This window comes from Bombina bombina, chromosome 5 (genome assembly GCF_027579735.1).
Source record: "Bombina bombina isolate aBomBom1 chromosome 5, aBomBom1.pri, whole genome shotgun sequence".
Classification (NCBI taxonomy): domain Eukaryota; kingdom Metazoa; phylum Chordata; class Amphibia; order Anura; family Bombinatoridae; genus Bombina; species Bombina bombina.
The window spans coordinates 143,394,321-143,411,332 of NC_069503.1; the positions used below are offsets into that span (position 1 = coordinate 143,394,321).

The window sequence follows — 17,012 nt, forward strand, 5'->3', positions numbered from 1 at the left end:
ATTTCATGCCACCATTTCACCACTAAATGAGATCAAATAAAAAAAATGTTAACTTTTTCAAAAACTTTAGGTTTCTCACTGAAATTAAAACAGCTTGTGCAATAATGGAACAAATGGTTGTAAATGCTTCTCTGGGATCCCCTTTGTTCAGAAATAGCAGACATGTATAGATTTGGCATTGCTTTTTGGTAATTAGAAGGCCGCAAAATGCCATTGCGCACCACACCTGTATTATGCCCAGCAGTAAAGGGGTTAATTAGGTAGCTTGTAGAGTTAATTTTAGCTTTATTGTAGAGATCAGCCTCCCACCTGACAGATCCTACCCCCTGAACCTTCCCTGACCCCTCTCCAACAGCTCTCCTTGGTCCTTAACTTTTCTTTTTTTGAGGATGTACTTGGTCCTTAATGAGTTAAGGAGACATAGGAGTATCTAACATGCGTTCATTTTAGTAACCTTTATACTCCATTAGCTGTGCAGTATTTAATTGCTCGTGTATTGAGACATTCATACTCTGGTATTTGCTTCCCTGTTTTTGGACTCCTGGTTTTGACTTTGGGTTTCCTGACTTGACTTATAACTTTGTAACTGACTCTGATTAAGCTTTTGTTACTGATTTGGTGCTGTTTTTGTTTGAGCAGGTGTTGACCAGGATAGTTTGATGCTCTCCGCCTACTCTGTTCCTGATATCATTTCCTTGTGACTATTACTACATCAGAGTTCAGGATACTTGTGTTTTCCTGCAACAGATATTCTCTATTTTATATTAGCTGTATTTGCTATATCAGCACCCTGTGCAGGTATATTCATTATATTCAGAAACTGCACACATTTCTGTACTTTGTGTTTTTATATTAATTAGTTTCTTTGAATTGTAGATAACAGGCTAAAGTATTTGAGAGACAGTTCAGGTACCAAGTTTGGTTACCAATCTCTTACTCTAGAATCCTACATAGCTACTGTGTGCTTAAAGGGGCGTGGAACCCCAATTTTTTTCTGTCAGTTTATACAGAGCATGTAATAGTAAAACATTTTTTTTTCCAATTTACTTTATTACAAAATTTGCCTTATTCTCTTAATATATTTTGTTAAAGGTGCAACAATGCACTACTGGGAGCTAGCTAAACACATTGGGGGAGCCAATGACAAGAGGCATTTATGTGAAGCCGCAAATCAGCAGCTAGCCTCCCAGTAATGCTTTGCTGCTCCTGAGCCTACCTAGGTATGCTTAAACAAATGATATCAAGAGAATGAAGCAAATTAAATAATAGAAGTACTGTAAATTGGAAAGTTATTTACAATTGTATGCTCCATCTAAATTATGAAATACATTTTTGAGGCTTCTGTCCAATTAAGATTGCAGTGCTTTGTAAGAGTATTTGGTAAGCATTGCCTCTTAGCCATTGGTTCCAGCTTGCTGACATTATGGAACAAAAGTATTATACCGGACGCCGGTGAAAAAGTGTGCCGGCCCACGAAAGCGGTTTGCTGTTTGTTACACAGAATTTATCCAAATTGTTTTTATTTATTTGTTTGTTTATATTTGGTTTAGTAAAACCATGACATATTTTTTTAGAATCCAGGAAAAGTAAACACTTTGGGATTATCATATAAAATGCTTACATATGCCTAGTAAAACAACTTTGCAATATACTTTCATAATAATTTTATTATTTATTTTTCTGATTTCCAGTCCTGAAAAACTGAAAGTGCAGACGGCAGACTTCACAAATCTACATATCTTTCCATAATTTGCAGTTTGTTATCTTATTATTTCTTGATGAAGCCAAGCGTAGATTTTGTTAACACAATGATAGTGGCAAATCCTGTCTTCTCCAGACAAAAACTGCAAAAAACAATGTTCAGACTCTGCTAAAATGTCAATCTATAGGAAATATGCAAAAAAAATATTATTATGTGTTTATTTTCCCTTAAAGTCAAAAGTATATATGGGTTGGTCTGAGGAAGGGGCTTTAGGTCCCTGAAACGTCACCAATAAACTTTACTTGGTTGACACAAGTCTAGTGAGTGCGGATTATTCAATACCATATCTATATCGCACTCATTTTCAATCAAGTTCCTATAAGTAAAAAAGGGTTTGTGTCTCAGAATAAAATCAAGATAACCATTTGTAAAATGAAACTTTCTTAAAGGGAAACCCACATTTTTACATTCATGATTCAGTTAGAGCAAACATTTTTAGACAGCTTTCCAATTTACTTTTATTATTAAATTTTTTTCATTCTCTCTTGTATCCTTTTTGAAGGAGCAGGCAGCAGCAATTAACTACTGGGAGCTAGCTGAACACAGGTGAGACAATGACCTGAAACCTATATGTGCAGCGACCTATCAGCAGTTAGCACCCTGTAGTGTACTACTGCTCCTGGGTCTAACTATGTATGTTTTTCAACAAAGGATACCAAAAAAACAAAGCTAAAACGAGAAAAGAAATAAACCCTAAAGTTGTTTAAAATTGCACACTCAGACTCATGATAGTTTAATTTACATTTTTACTTTCCTGTCTCTTTAAATAATAGGTGGATTTAATTTAAAATATGTATGTGCATATATTGCATTAGCTGTTTCAAGAAATATCCAGAGTTCCATTTGAGTACATTTAACAGAGTGTACTTCCTGTGAGCATAAAAGTGCGGATATAGCTCCCCATTTATATGCTGAATTCCTATCTTCAAGTACATATAGATTTTTTTCCCCTTAAAATAGACCTTGACTTGTAAACAGTCATAAAGTTATGGATTTTTGTGGCTGAAAAAGGAAATTGCATCTGAATGAAAACATTGATTTTTTTTTCAACTTTAAAAATAAATATTTCTGGCTCTTCCTAACCAAATTGCATAGGATAATTTGTGTTCTTGTTGCCGTTGGCTTGAGAAAAGCTTATCGAAGTACTATACAAACTTTATTTGCACACAAAAAGAACATAAATCTCTATTTTGAATTACTGAATTATATTATACTTAAAGGGACACTAAACCCAAATTTTTTCTTTCATGATTGAGATAGAGCATGCAATTTTAAGCAGCTTTCTAATTTACTCCTATTATCAATTTGTTTCCTTCTCTTGGTATTTTTATTTGAAAAGCAGGAATATATGGTTAGGAGCCGGCCCATTTTTGGTTCAGAACCTGGCTTGTGCTTGCTGATTGGTGGCTAAATGTATCCAACCAATCAGCAAGAGCTATTCAGGGTACTGAACCAAAAAATGGGCCGGCTGCTAAGCTTAGATTCCTGCTTTTCAAATAAAGAAACCAAGAGAAGGAAGAAATTCTGATAATAGGAGTAAATTAGAAAGGTGCTAAAAAATGCATGCTCTGTCTGAATCATGAAAGAAAAAAATTGGGTTTAGTATCCCTTTAAGACTCTAGCTGATATAAAATTGTCACTACTGTATTAAAAAGTAATAAGAATCCGATAAAGTGTATTGTTACATTATATCCCAGGAGAGAAAGATTGCCAGTAGGGATGGGTGAATATTAGGGAATTTTGAGATTCCAAAGATAGTTAAATATCCTCCTTGACATTCATTCTGAAATGCCATGTTTTATACAACAAATGTTAATGTTCAAAAATCAAATGTAACATTAAAATATTATATTACATTTTATCAATCATTCTGCTTAGATTTACTCTGAAGTCTATGAGAATCAACATTCAAATTCAAATATTGAAATGATAGAATGGTTATTTTCAAAATAAAAAAGAGGTGATTATGTTTCACAAAACAGTGATAAACAATTGCAGCAATAAAATTGTGAAAGTTAAAGAGACAGTCTACACCAAAATTGTTTTTTTTATTAGCTTTTCACAACAGGAGACTGCTAGTTAATGTGAGCCATATAGATAATATTGTGCTCTCTCCTCTGAAATTATGCATGACACAGCACCAAATGGATAAAATGCAAGTCAATATATAATAAATAGCCATGTGATAAGGGGGCAGTCTGCAGAGGCTTAGATGTGAGGTAATCACAGAGGTAAAAATATATTAATATAACCATGTTGGTTATGTAAAAATGGGGAATGGGTAATAAAGGGGTTATCTATCTTTTTAAACTATAAAAATGTTGATGTAGTTCCTTTAACATAAAACACCACACTCCTCTGTTTAAAAATACAAAATATACTTTCGTGTTATACTGTTGGAATGAAATGATTCATATTCTAGTGTTATTATCCAGTTTTGGATTTAGGCACGTTAGAATAATACCCACAGGCTTAAAATCTTAAAGGGACATTAAACCAAATGTTTTTCTTTCATGATTCAGATAGAGAATGCCATTTTAAACAACTTTCTAATTTACTTCTATTATCTAATTTGCTTCATTCTCTTAATATTCTTTCCTGAAAAGCATATCTAGATAGGCTCAGTAGCTTCTGATTGGTGGCTGCACACAGATGCCTCATGTGATTGGCTCAACAATGTGCATTGCTATTTCTTTAACAAAGGATATCTAAAGATTGCAGCAAATTAGATAATAGAAGTAAATTGGAATGTTGTTTAAAATTGTATTCTCTATCTGAATCATGAAAGAAAAATTTGGGATTTAGTGTCCCTTTAAAACTACAGCAAATACTGCCATTCAGGGTTAAAGGGACAGTCTACTCCAGAATTGTTATTGTTTAAAAAGATAGATAATTCCCTTATTACCCATTTCCCAGTTTTGAATAACAAACACTGTTATATTAATATACTTTTTACCTCTGATTACCTTGTATTATATCTAAGCCTCTGCAGACTGCCCCCTTATTTCAGTTCTTTTGACAGACTTGCATTTTAGCCAATCAGTGTTCTCTAATAAGTAACTCTTCGGGCATGAGCACAATGTTATTTATACAGCACATATGAACTATTGCTGTCTAGCTGTGAAAAACAGTCAAATTCATTCAGATAAGAGGCGGCCTTCAAGTGCTTAGAAATTAGCATATGAGCCTACCTAGGTTTAGCTGTCAACAAAGAATACCAAGAGAAAAAAATATATTTTATGATAAAAGTAAATTGTTTAAAATTACATGCCCTAGCTGAATCATGAAAGTTTAATTTCTACTAGACTGTCCCTTTAAGCACTTTAAGAGGGGCTCAGATAAGTTTTCTACAAATGTTCTTTAGTTGTTCTGCAGCTCCATACAACCACGATCCATTCACTACCATCTCTCCTGTGCCGGTTTCCAGCCTCATCCTTCTTTGCAGGCCCAATTAGCTAAATATCTCTGGGCTGGTGAGATTATTTAAGAATGTTCACCAGAGCTTCTGTTTCCCTGGTGAAACATTAAACACTTTGAGATGGTACTATAAAATGGTAAATCATATATATATATATATATATATATATATATATATATATATATATATATATAAACTCTGCAATGACTCATTATTTATTTTGTCCCCTTTTCTTGTAATTCCATTCTGAAATTGTGAGCTTTTCAGTTCCTGTTAGAAGTGGAAGTGCATGAAACTGTTAAATTCCCCACAGCCATTGGCTGCTCACTCTAGTGACCTATTTATAACTGTTTCTAATTGCCCACAGCAGAGAAAGTAACCAAAAGGGATAGTAAAGTCTAAATTAAACTTTCATGATTCAGATAGAGAATGTAATTTTAAACAACTTTCTAATGAACTTTTATCATCAAATTTGCTTTTTTCTCTTGGTATTCTTAGTTGAAAGTTAAACCTAGGTAGACTCATATGCTAATTTATAAGCCCTTGAGACAGCCTCTTATCACAGTGCATTTGAAATTTTTTCACAGCTAGAGGGCGTTAGTTCATGTGTTTCACATAGATAACATTGTGCTCATGCACGTGAAGTGATTTGAGTCAGCACTAACTGCTTGAAATGCAAGTCTGTCACAAGATCTCAGATAAGGGGGCAGTCTGTAGAAGATTAGATACAAGGTAATCACAGAGGTAAAAATTATATTTCTATAACTGTGTTGGTTCTGCAAAACTGGTGAATGGTAAATAAAGGGATTATCTATCTTTTTAAACAATAACATTGTTGGTGTTTACTATCCCTTAAGTTACAACTTGGCAGCTCCATATTGTTTTATATAAACTAAAACTTTACACTTATTTTGTCAGTATTTAAACAGCTAATGACACTTTATAAAATACATCTACATGGTTTTCTCAGACTAATCTTTTCTTTGAATGCATCATTCTATTTGGCATTTATTTAGTGTTTGATGTCCCTTTAACAAAAGTCACTTTTTACCCTGGAAACAGGGTGTCTCACTAAGGGGCCTTTACTGCATTTTTGTATCGGAGATGCATACATTACAAAAGTGTACAATTACATTCATAATTTAAAACTCATACTAAAGAAATAATTGAACCATTTACACATAAATGCATAAGAAAAAAAAATGTATTGTTAAGGTGCATCAAAAATGGTAACAAACTTGTTCACCAAAAATCTGATTTTAACAAAAGCATAAATGTGTATGTAAATTACACAGGAATAAATCATAATAAATATGCACAGCATAAATAATAATTTAAGTATACAGGATGTATAACACATATAAATTTGTACTTATAAGTTCAAAATACATAGCGTAATTGTTGTTTGTTTTTGTCGCCCCTGCTCACTGCTAACTTCACTCTATACAGCATTTTCCCCTTCCAGTGAGATCCAATATTTTCTATGGGAGACATCTTGCCACTCGCACAAACTGCCCCTTTTTTAATAAAATTCCACAAGGGCGGCCCAGGATCTGCATGAAAAACCATGTCAGAACAGGTGAAGTTTATATAATCCAGACCCGTGACTTGCTTAATAAAATAGTTCTCCTTTTAAAGTGCTTAACATGGAAGTTTTAAGATTTAGAATTTTTATATTGTTAAATGTTGTTTTAACCCCATAACAACCAGCATTGCACCCTGTATGATGCTGCTTTCCTGGCCTCTCTCTGCCACAATCTCGCTAAAAGTATCGAGATTGCGCTATTTGTACATGCTCCACAAGTGGGGCAGTGCAGAAATAGACGGGCAGAGTTACCGATGCAGAGAGGTGTAAAACTGCATACTGGCAGACTGTATGCTAGTACTTAAAGGGACACCGAACCCAAATTTTTTCTTTAACGAATTAGATAGAGCATACAATGTTAAGCAACTTTCTATTTTACACCTATTATCAATTTTTCCTCGTTCTATTGCTATCTTTAATTAAAAAGCAGGAATGTGATGCATAGGAGACGGCCCATTTTTGGTTGAGAACCTGGGTTATGCTTGCTTATTGGTGGGTAAATGTAAGCCTCCAATAAGCAAGCGCTATCCATGGTGCTGAACCTAAAATGGGCTGGCTGCTAAGATTTACATTCCTGCTTTTAAAATAAAAATAGCAAGAGAACAAAGAAACATTGATAATAGGAGTAAATTAGAAAGTTGCTTAAAATTTCATGCTCTATCTGAATCATAAAATAAAAAAATCTGGGTTCAGTGTCCCTTTCAGAGTGATCGTCTTGCCCAAAAATGTTTTTTTTTACTTCTGTATTGGAACAAAGGGGCACTTCTAGCTTCAGTTTATTTACACAGTTTTGTTGCAGCTTTCTCGTGTGCCATTAGATACAACATCATAATATATTCTAAATCTATTGGGCTTGCTGAAAAAAACTTCAATATATAATGTGTGTAGGTTACCCACAGAAATATGACTTACAAAAGTGTTTAAAACATAGCAGCACAAAAAAAAAATCTAAAATAAGCTTAGCATGGGTAAGTGAAAAAAAAAAACTTAGCTTTTAAATGGTTAATAAATGTGCCAAAACATTCACATATCTCAGTATTCCAACAGTTTTCTTATATTATGAAATTGACAAATTTAACTTTTTTTTAAAATGTTACTAGGAATACAATTTGCTGCATTGCTTGAAGTTCAATCATGGCAGCTTAATTATTCAGCTGTTATAAAACCAAATTTCCCTTGCAGACACCTAAATTTACCTAAAAACAGCGAGGTCACATGAAGTTTGTGCAATTGTATTTCAAATTACAGAAATAAAATATGTGATATTAGTTCTCAAGCTGTGTTTTTGTAGTTCAGAGAAAGAGTAAAAATAAAAGACCATCATTACTGTTTCTATTATAACATAACCTTTCTTACTGCTACAAGTTTTAAGTACAGTCATGAAAAAGTTATCTTCCTTGCAATTATGTGTGCAATTGTCAGGCACAAATGAAAGTACTAATTAAAATGAAACCCAACAAGCAAATGTCTTAAGACAGAATTCAAGACACAGAAGTCATAATTACTCCAATTAGCAATTCACTGTGTCAATAGATAATGATAAGATATAAATGTTCCTAAGAAAATATTGACCAAGACTTTTCCCTCAAATTTAGATATGAATGGATTCTAAATAATATGAGTAAATGTACTTTACTTAGCTTTTTATTGTCAGATGCGCAAACACAATTACATTTTAAACGAATCATTATTATTGTTACTATTTCAAGTTTTACATACAGGGCTAGATTACAAGTTAGGCGCAAACATTTTTGCGTAAGAGGTATCGTGTTTTCGCGAGCCGTTTTAATTGTGCTGATATTACAAGTTGAGTGAAATCGTGATTGTTCTAGTGTAATCACGATTTACCCTAACGCAATCATGATGTACGCTACAATTTTTGCTGCGATTTTAGAACTGTGGTAAACTGTTTTCCAAAACTAAAATGTTGCACAAAACACATTAAAAAACAAAATGTATGCTTACCTGATAAATTTCTCTCTTTCCGGATATGGTGAGTCCATGGCTTCATCATTTACTGTTGTGAATATCAGTCCTGGCCAGCAGGAGGAGGTAAAGAGCACCACAGCCAAGCTGTTAAGTATCACTCCCCTTCCCACAACCCCCAGTAATTTGACTGAAGGTAAATGGAGAAAAAAAAGGAGTAACACAAGATGTAGTAAAAAATAAATGTCTTAAAATTAGGGCATATCCGGAAAGAAATACATTTATCTGGTAAGCATAAATTTTGTTTTCTTTCCTAAGATATGGCGAGTCCACAGCTTCATCATTTACTGTTGGGAACCAATTACCAAGCTAGAGGACACAGATGACTAGGGAGGGACAAGACAGGTAGACCAAAATGGAAGACACCACCGCTTGAAGAACCTTTCTCCCAAAAGAAGCCTCAGCTGAGGCAAAAGTATCAAATTTGGAAACGGTATGTTCCACAGAAACTCATTCTGAAAGCCCAAAAAGAGGAGACAGCTCTCGTGGAATGAGCCGTAATTCTCCCAGGAGGCTGCTGTCCAGCAGTCTCAGAAGTCAAACGAATAATACTTCTCAACTAGAGGGAAAGAAGTAGCAGTGGCTTTCTGACCTTTACACTTCCCAGAAAATCAAACAAACAGAGCAGAAGACTGGCGAAAATCCTTAGTCGCCTATAGATAAAATTTAAGAGCATGCACAACATCCAGGTTGTGCAACAAACGTTCCTTAAGAGAAGAAGGATTAGGACATAGGTAAGGAACAACAATTTCCTGATTAATATTTCTATCCAAAACAACTTTCGGAAGAAAACCCAACCTAGTATGAAGAACCACCTTATGAAAGATAAGATAAGGCGAATCACACTGCAAAGCTGAGAGTTCCGAGACTCTCCAAGCAGAAGAGATAGCAACAAGAAACAAAAACCTTCCAAAATAAAAACTTAATAACTATAGAATGCAATATCTCCAACGTAACCTGCTGCAAAACTTTAAGAACAAGGTTAAGGCTCCGAGGAGGAGCAACAGACTTAAACACAGGCCTGATTCTGATCAAGGCCTGAAAAAAGATTACACATCTAACACGTCCACCAGACGCTTGTGTAGCAAAATAGATAATGCAGAAATCTAACACTTCAGGGTACTGACTGACAAACCTTTCTCCAGACCTTTCTGGAAAAAGGAAAAAATCCTAGGAATCCTGACCTCACTCCAAGAGTAGCCCTTGGATTCACACCAATAAAGATATTTACACCATATCTTATGGTAAATCTATCTAGTAACAGGCTTGCAAGCCTGAATCATGGTCTCAATGACCAACTCAGAAAAACCACTCTTAGAAAGAACTAAAGGGTTCAATCCCCAAGCAGTCAGCTTTAGAAAAACTAGATTTGGATGAAGAAAGGGACCCTGGATCAGAAGGTCCTTCCTCAGAGGGAGTCTCAAAGGTGGGAGAGACAACATCTCTACTAGGTCTGAAATCCCAAGGGACCGCCAGAGTATCTATCAGAGTGGCTTGTGGATCTCTTGACCTTGAACTGTACCTTCAAAGCTTGACATTCTGCCAAGACACCATCAGATCCAACTACGGCACGCCCCATTTGGGGTTACGCTGTAGAGCACATCCTGATGGAGTGCCCACTTTCCGGGATGAAAAGTCTGTCTTCTCAGGAAATACGCTTCCCAGTTGTCGACTCCTGGAATGTGGATGGCAGACAGCAATTGTGAGCTTCCACCCACTGAACAATCCAAGCCACTTCCTTAATGGCAAAAGAACTTCGAGTTACTCCCTGGTGGTTGATGTAAGCCACTGATGTTATGTTGTCTGACTGGAACCTGATAAACCAGGCTGAGGACAACTGAGGCCAAGCCATCAGAGCATTGAAAAACGCTCTTAACTCCAAGATGTTTATAGGGAAAGCAGACTCCTCCCAATTCCATAGTCCCAGTGCCTTTAATGAGTCCCAGACTGGTCCCCAGCCCAGCAGGCTGGTGTCCGTGGTCACAATCACCCAGGAATGTCTCCAAAAGCATGTGCCCTGAGACAGATGTTCCTGAGACAACCACCACGGGAGAGAGTCTCTTGGTGACTGATCTAGATCTATCCTTTGAGACAGATCCACATTGTCCCAGTGTGCTCTCAGTTGGAATCGAGCAAAAGGAATGATGTCCATGGAAGCAACCATCAGACCAATTACCTCCATACATTGAGCCACAGATTGCCGAACAGTAGACTGTAGAGAGAGACAAGAGGAAAGAAGTTTGGCCTTCCTGACCTCTGTCAGAAATATTTTCATCAATAGGGAGTTTATTATGGTTCCTAAGAAAACTACCCTTGTAGTTGGAACAAGGGAACTCTTTTCCAAATTCCAAATCTCTGTGTGAGATTTTGCTTGTTGAAAAGATGGCGCCACAACCAATATGTCATCCAGGTAGGGTGCCACTGCAATTCCCAGAGACCGTATGACTGCCAATAGAGCCCCCAGAACCTTTGAGAAAATCCTGGGAGCTGTGGCAACGGAAGCACCACAAACTGAAAGTGTTTGTCCAGAAAGGCAAATCTCAGAAATTTGTGTTGATCCCTGTGAATGGGTACATGAAGGTACGCATCCTTCAGGTCTATGGTCGTCATGAACTAACCCTCCTGTACTAAAGGAAGAATGGAACATATAGTTTACATCTTGAAGGACGGTACTCTGAGAAACTGTTTAGACACCTCAGGTCTAGAATAGGTCAGAAAGTTTCCTCTTTTTTTGGGAACCAAGAACAGATTGGAATAGAAACCTAGAGTGTACAGACAAGGCCGCTGCAGATCCTTGTGTGACGAGGTAGAGCCGGATACTGCCTTAGCTGAGGAGTCACAAACACAGACCCGTGAGGTGCTAGCCAAACGCAGCTAAGCTTAAGCCACAAAAATTCCACAAAGCAAAAAAGGAGCAGCATTCGTGAGGCACGTATACACTGGAACTGGAACTATCACTCCCAGGGAGAACAGATTCTGTACACATTTCAAAAACGCCTCTCTTTTTATCTGGTCTGCAGATATTCTTGAGAGGTGGAACCTGCCCCTGGGAGGAAAGGTATTGAATTCCAATTTGAAACCCTGGGATACTATGTCCACAGCCCAGGGATCTGGGACATTTCGTTTCCAAACTTGAGAAAACTGTGAAAGTCTGTCCCCCACTTGATCAGATCCCGGATCAGGGGCAAACCCTTCATGCTGATTTAGAGTCAGCTGCGGGTTTCTTTGATTGCTTCCCCTTGTTCCAAAACTGACTGGGTTTCCAAGATGACTTGGGCTGTTCCTGTTTGGAAGAGGAAGGGGAAGACTTACCTCTGAAGTTACGAAAGGAACGAAAATTACTCCGACGTCCTTTCGGTCTATTCTTCTTGTCTTGTGGAAGAAAAGACCCTTTTCTAGCAGTGATATCAGAAATAATTTCTGTCAGACCGGGTCCAAACAGGGTCTTGCCCTTCTAAGGAATCGCCAAAAGCTTGGATTTAGATTAAACATCTGCTGACCAAGCCACAAAGCTCTGCGCGCTAGCACAGCAAAGCCAGATATTTTGGCTCCCAATTTAATAACCTGCAGGGAAGCATCAGTAATAAAGGAATTTGCTAGCTTAAGAGCCTTAATCCTGTCTTGGGTCTCTTCTAAGGAAGTTTCTACCTGAAGAGATTCAGACAAGGCATTGAACCATTAGGCTGCCGCACTTGTTACAGTGGCAATACACATTGCAGGTTGCAATTGGAGACCTTGATAAACGTATATTTTCTTTAAATAGGCCTCAAGCTTCTTGTCCATTGGATCCTTAAAGGAGCAGCTGTCCTTAATAGCAATAGTAGTTCTCTTAGCCAGAGTAGAAATAGCCCTTTCTACTTTAGGAACCGTTCGCCACAACTCTTTAATGGAGTCAGCAACAGGAAACATCTTCTTATACACAGGAGACGGGGAGAAATGTATCCCGGCCTCTCCCATTCCTGTGCTATAATCTCTGTGACACTGTCTGACACAGGAAAAACCTCCACAGAGGAAGGAACATCAAATTATTTATTGTTATAATTATTATTAAGATTTCCTATTGTGTTTTCCCTGTAGCATGGGAATGTCAGCTAATGCCGCAGATACCGCAAAAGATACCTGGGCAGCAATTTCTGCTTGCAAATACACTCCTCCAGGAGATTGAGAGGAACAGCAGGGCACTGCAAGTGACGTTATTAAGGCTTGGGACGTTTGAGGAGAAGGCTGTGGCAAAGCCGGAACAGCATCATCCTGAGAGATAGTTGGTTTAGAGACAAAAAGTTTATCTTTATTTTTTAACGTCCTGCAAGGGTGGCACAACTTGACTATCTAAACAAAGGATACACCTGTCCATAGGAGCAGGATCCTGATCCAAGATGTTTTAAATTTTTTTTAAACAAAATAAACCAAAAGGTCACTTTTTTTATTTTTTTATTGAGGTACTGTCCTTTTATGAAATGCGGTAACATTACTGCTAGAAACAAACCCGCTTTCAAAATATTTCAAATAAGGCTTAATTTTGAGGTCTTATTCATAGAATATAAATATCTCTTATAAGTGATATTTCATCTTCTGATGCACAAACTAAGCGGTTTCACAGAAACACCCCAATGCGCACCCTACACCTCAGTCACTGACTGAGGTGCCTACCTGCCTCCTTTGACTAACGGATGCCAGGAGTTTGCAGATAAGAAGACGCAACCGCTCTGTACTGCTGTAGTGCTGTGAAGAGCGCAACACATAGGTCACGTGACCGGTTTGAGAAGCTGCACAACTACTCTCAGTGCGCACTTTCAACCGCAAGGGAAATAATAAGTCAAAATGAAGCCGTTTCCTGTAAGGAAGTCAAACGGCTTAGAAATCGCATACGCAATAAGTTAAGAGCCCCCAAGAAAATACACATGTTCCCATAGCTGTACTTATGAATAAACATTGATCATAATGTTTAAAATTTTCAAGTACAGGGATTATTGCATAAAACTCTGAGCCATAAAAAGTGGGTTAAACCCTTTAATTCCATAAAGGAGTTTAACCCCATTCTCCACCTCACATCACAAAGAGCCTGCTCACTGCCAATTAACCCTAATTAAGGATATTTTGTCCCAAGTAGCTGCAGTTAAGGGTTAACTCCTTCAGTGCCAGCCTCCTAACCCCAGAAAACAAAAAGGCACTTACCTGCCAATCCAGCGGTCCGGCAGGACAGCTCACCTGGTATGAAAAGGAAGCCACTCCTTACAAAGACCTGTGAAAAAAGAAAGAACAGAGTAAACCTACTCTGGCTTTCTATACAAGGGCAGCAACCTGTGGCCCACCTCACACCTCGCAGTGAGGCCCACCTCACAAGTTCCTAACTGCTTTAAAGATACGTAGCCAATTGGGCACTAGCAGGTGGTGTCAATCAGCCCGATCGTATAGGATCAGGCTGATTGATGCCCGCTGCCTCAGAACAGGCGAACAAGTTATGTCTTTAGACCGCTGCTTCATAACTGCTGTTTCCGGCGAGCCTGAAGGCTTGCGCGGAAACCGGGGCACCAAGCTCCATTCGGAGCTTGATAATTTGGCCCCTATGTGTTTAATCACATTACAAACAAATGGTCATACATAAGCAATAGCGCAATAATTAAATTCTGCTAACATATTAGAGGATTTTCTATGTGCACTATTATACCCCTTTAATGTAGATTAATGCATCAAGCTCCTCATCACCTCACTTACTCTCAAGCCCCACCTAAGTGACATAGGAAGAATAACTTAACCGCAAGTTCCAACATAAGTAAGCAAGGGTTAAATTATTAACACTTTAGCATCTGTATAGCAGGAAACCACAAAACACCCTAATATATATATATATATATATATATATATATATATATATATATATATATATATATATATATATATATATTAAAGGGACAGTCAAGTCCAAAATAAACTTTCATGCTTCAAATAGGGCATGTAATTTTAAACAACTTTCCAATTTACTTTTATCACCAATTTTGCTTTGTTTTCTTGGTATTCTTAGTTGAAAGCTAAACCTAGGTAAACTCATATGCTAATTTCTTAGACCTTAAAGGCTGTATCTAATCTGAATGCATTTTGACCACAAGAGGGCATTAGTTCATGTGTGTCCTATAGATAACATTGAGCTCATGCATGTGAAGTTACCTAGGATTTAGCACTGACTGGCTAAAATGCAAGTAAGTCAAAAGAACTGAAATAAAGGGGGCAGTTTGCACAGGCATAGATGCAAGGTAATCAGAGAGGTAAACCGTTTATTATTATAAATGTGTTGGTTATGCAAAACTGGGGAATGGGTAATAAAGGGATTACCTATATTTTTAAACAATTCTGGTGTTGACAGTCCCTTTAATTACACAGTCTGAAATTAAAAAGGGACATTTCCTCAATATGTTTAACCAGCTAACTGCTGTGTAATGACTGCTGAGAAAAATATATCCAGATATAATGAGGACTTGCTAAGGCACTATTGAAAGTTTCACAAGCAGGTGGTATTTTATGAGTTAACTATGCATATTTTTTTTATTTTTTATTTTGCAGCTGCAGTGATTGTTGGCAATAGGTTAATAGACCCAGAAATGCCCCAGTAAATCTGGATTTTGTTCTGTGAATTCCAGTCCCAGCACATGGAAAGCTTGATTTGTTAAGCCCCTATTAAGGAAAGCCTCAGTATATACATGGTGGAAATTAAAAATGTTCCAAATTCCCTTACCTGACTCCTGACCTCACACTGATAAACTTCAGTGTAACAGAAGAACACAGAATCAGATAAAGAAAAATGCAGAAAAAAACACTGTAAAAAAATAGACTAATGCCACAGCGCTCTCTGTGGTGGGAGTACTGCACTGCACACAATATCAATAAACTATATACAGACTGCATTGAACAAGGGACAAGCTTAAAAAGCAGGAGAGGAAGCCAAAAAACAGGACAGTCCCAGGAAAAACAGGATAGTTGGTAACTATGCACTTATCCAGTGAGCAATCACTTCTTAAAGGGGAAGCAGAAATCTTCAAATTACAAGACATTTATGTTGTGTTCCTATAGAATAACATCACCCAAGTAAAAAATGTTTTACCTTATTTGGAATGAATCCAGTTTTGAATAGTATAAAGTGCATTGTACTGCAGTTCCTATCTTTTTAAAGCCAATTAGGAAAATTTATGTAGCAGGATGAGCCTTGAGGAGTCTGCACTGTTTTTGTTTTTTGTTTTTTTTTTTAATCTAAGAATTAGGAAAGCCACAATTTTCAGAGCAATATTACATGAAAGAGGGGCAGAATTTATAATGAAATTATTGTAAAGTTCTTTGATATGCATAGCAAGATCTTTAATTATAAAATATCAAGGTGTTTACTTTTTCTGTAAGGCCCAGTTATGAATTATGTTAGCTTTAAAATCAAAAATATTTTTACATGTGCTCTTACAAATGCATGTGCTCTTACAAATTACAAAAATGTTTTTTACAGTGCTCTTACAAATGCATGATATAATGTTTAAGAGTTTTCTGTCCCATTAAGTAATATTGAATCCTGGTGGCAAATCCTGTGGACTTTCAATCTATTTTTTCTGTATATTTTTTAGTTCAAATTCCATATTTTTTTATTGAAACCCCCCCCCCTAATCTTCTTCAAGTCCAGTTCAGTGTTTTTAGAAGTATAAAATATATTAGTAATAGACTTGTGCAGCAAGAAAATGTCATTTCGGGCAAAATTTTAATTTCAAATATTCAAGTATATCTGTTTCCATAAATAATTGTTGGCTGCACTACTTGGTATTTATTTCGTTTAAAAATAAATTAATTCTGAATTTTAGTTAAAAATTTACGGTAAAATGAATGTTAATGTTTCAAAGTACAGGCAGTGGAGTCGCACGTGAACCCCCAGGGGGCAGAGGAGGGGGAAAAAATGAGCAGAAGAAAAAAAAAATGAGAAAAAAAAATTATGAAAATTTTTATTTTTATTTATATTATTTTATATTATATTTATTAATAAATGTATTATTTTCCTGTGTGCTGTCTGTGTCTGTGAGACTGTGCAGTGTAACTATCATCATGCATATGATATTAGGCTGAAACCTGAAAGTGGAAAGCAGAAAGGGCTGTTTTGCCTATACTTCTATGTATCGCACATGCTGTGCAGTGCGATACATAGAAGTATAGGCAAAAGCACTTTCCACTTTAAAACTGCATTGACTGCAGCGCCACCTACAGGCCAGCCCATAGCCTTCCTGTTCGCACAGCTC

General features: G+C 36.8%; 1 protein-coding gene across 1 annotated transcript in view; it reads right to left on the minus strand.

The window, feature by feature from the left end:
• The window catches only part of TMIE (transmembrane inner ear), a 278,697-nt gene that overhangs the window by 15,041 nt on the left and 246,644 nt on the right, over positions 1–17,012 (minus strand). The gene's annotated exons all lie outside the window — the stretch shown is intronic.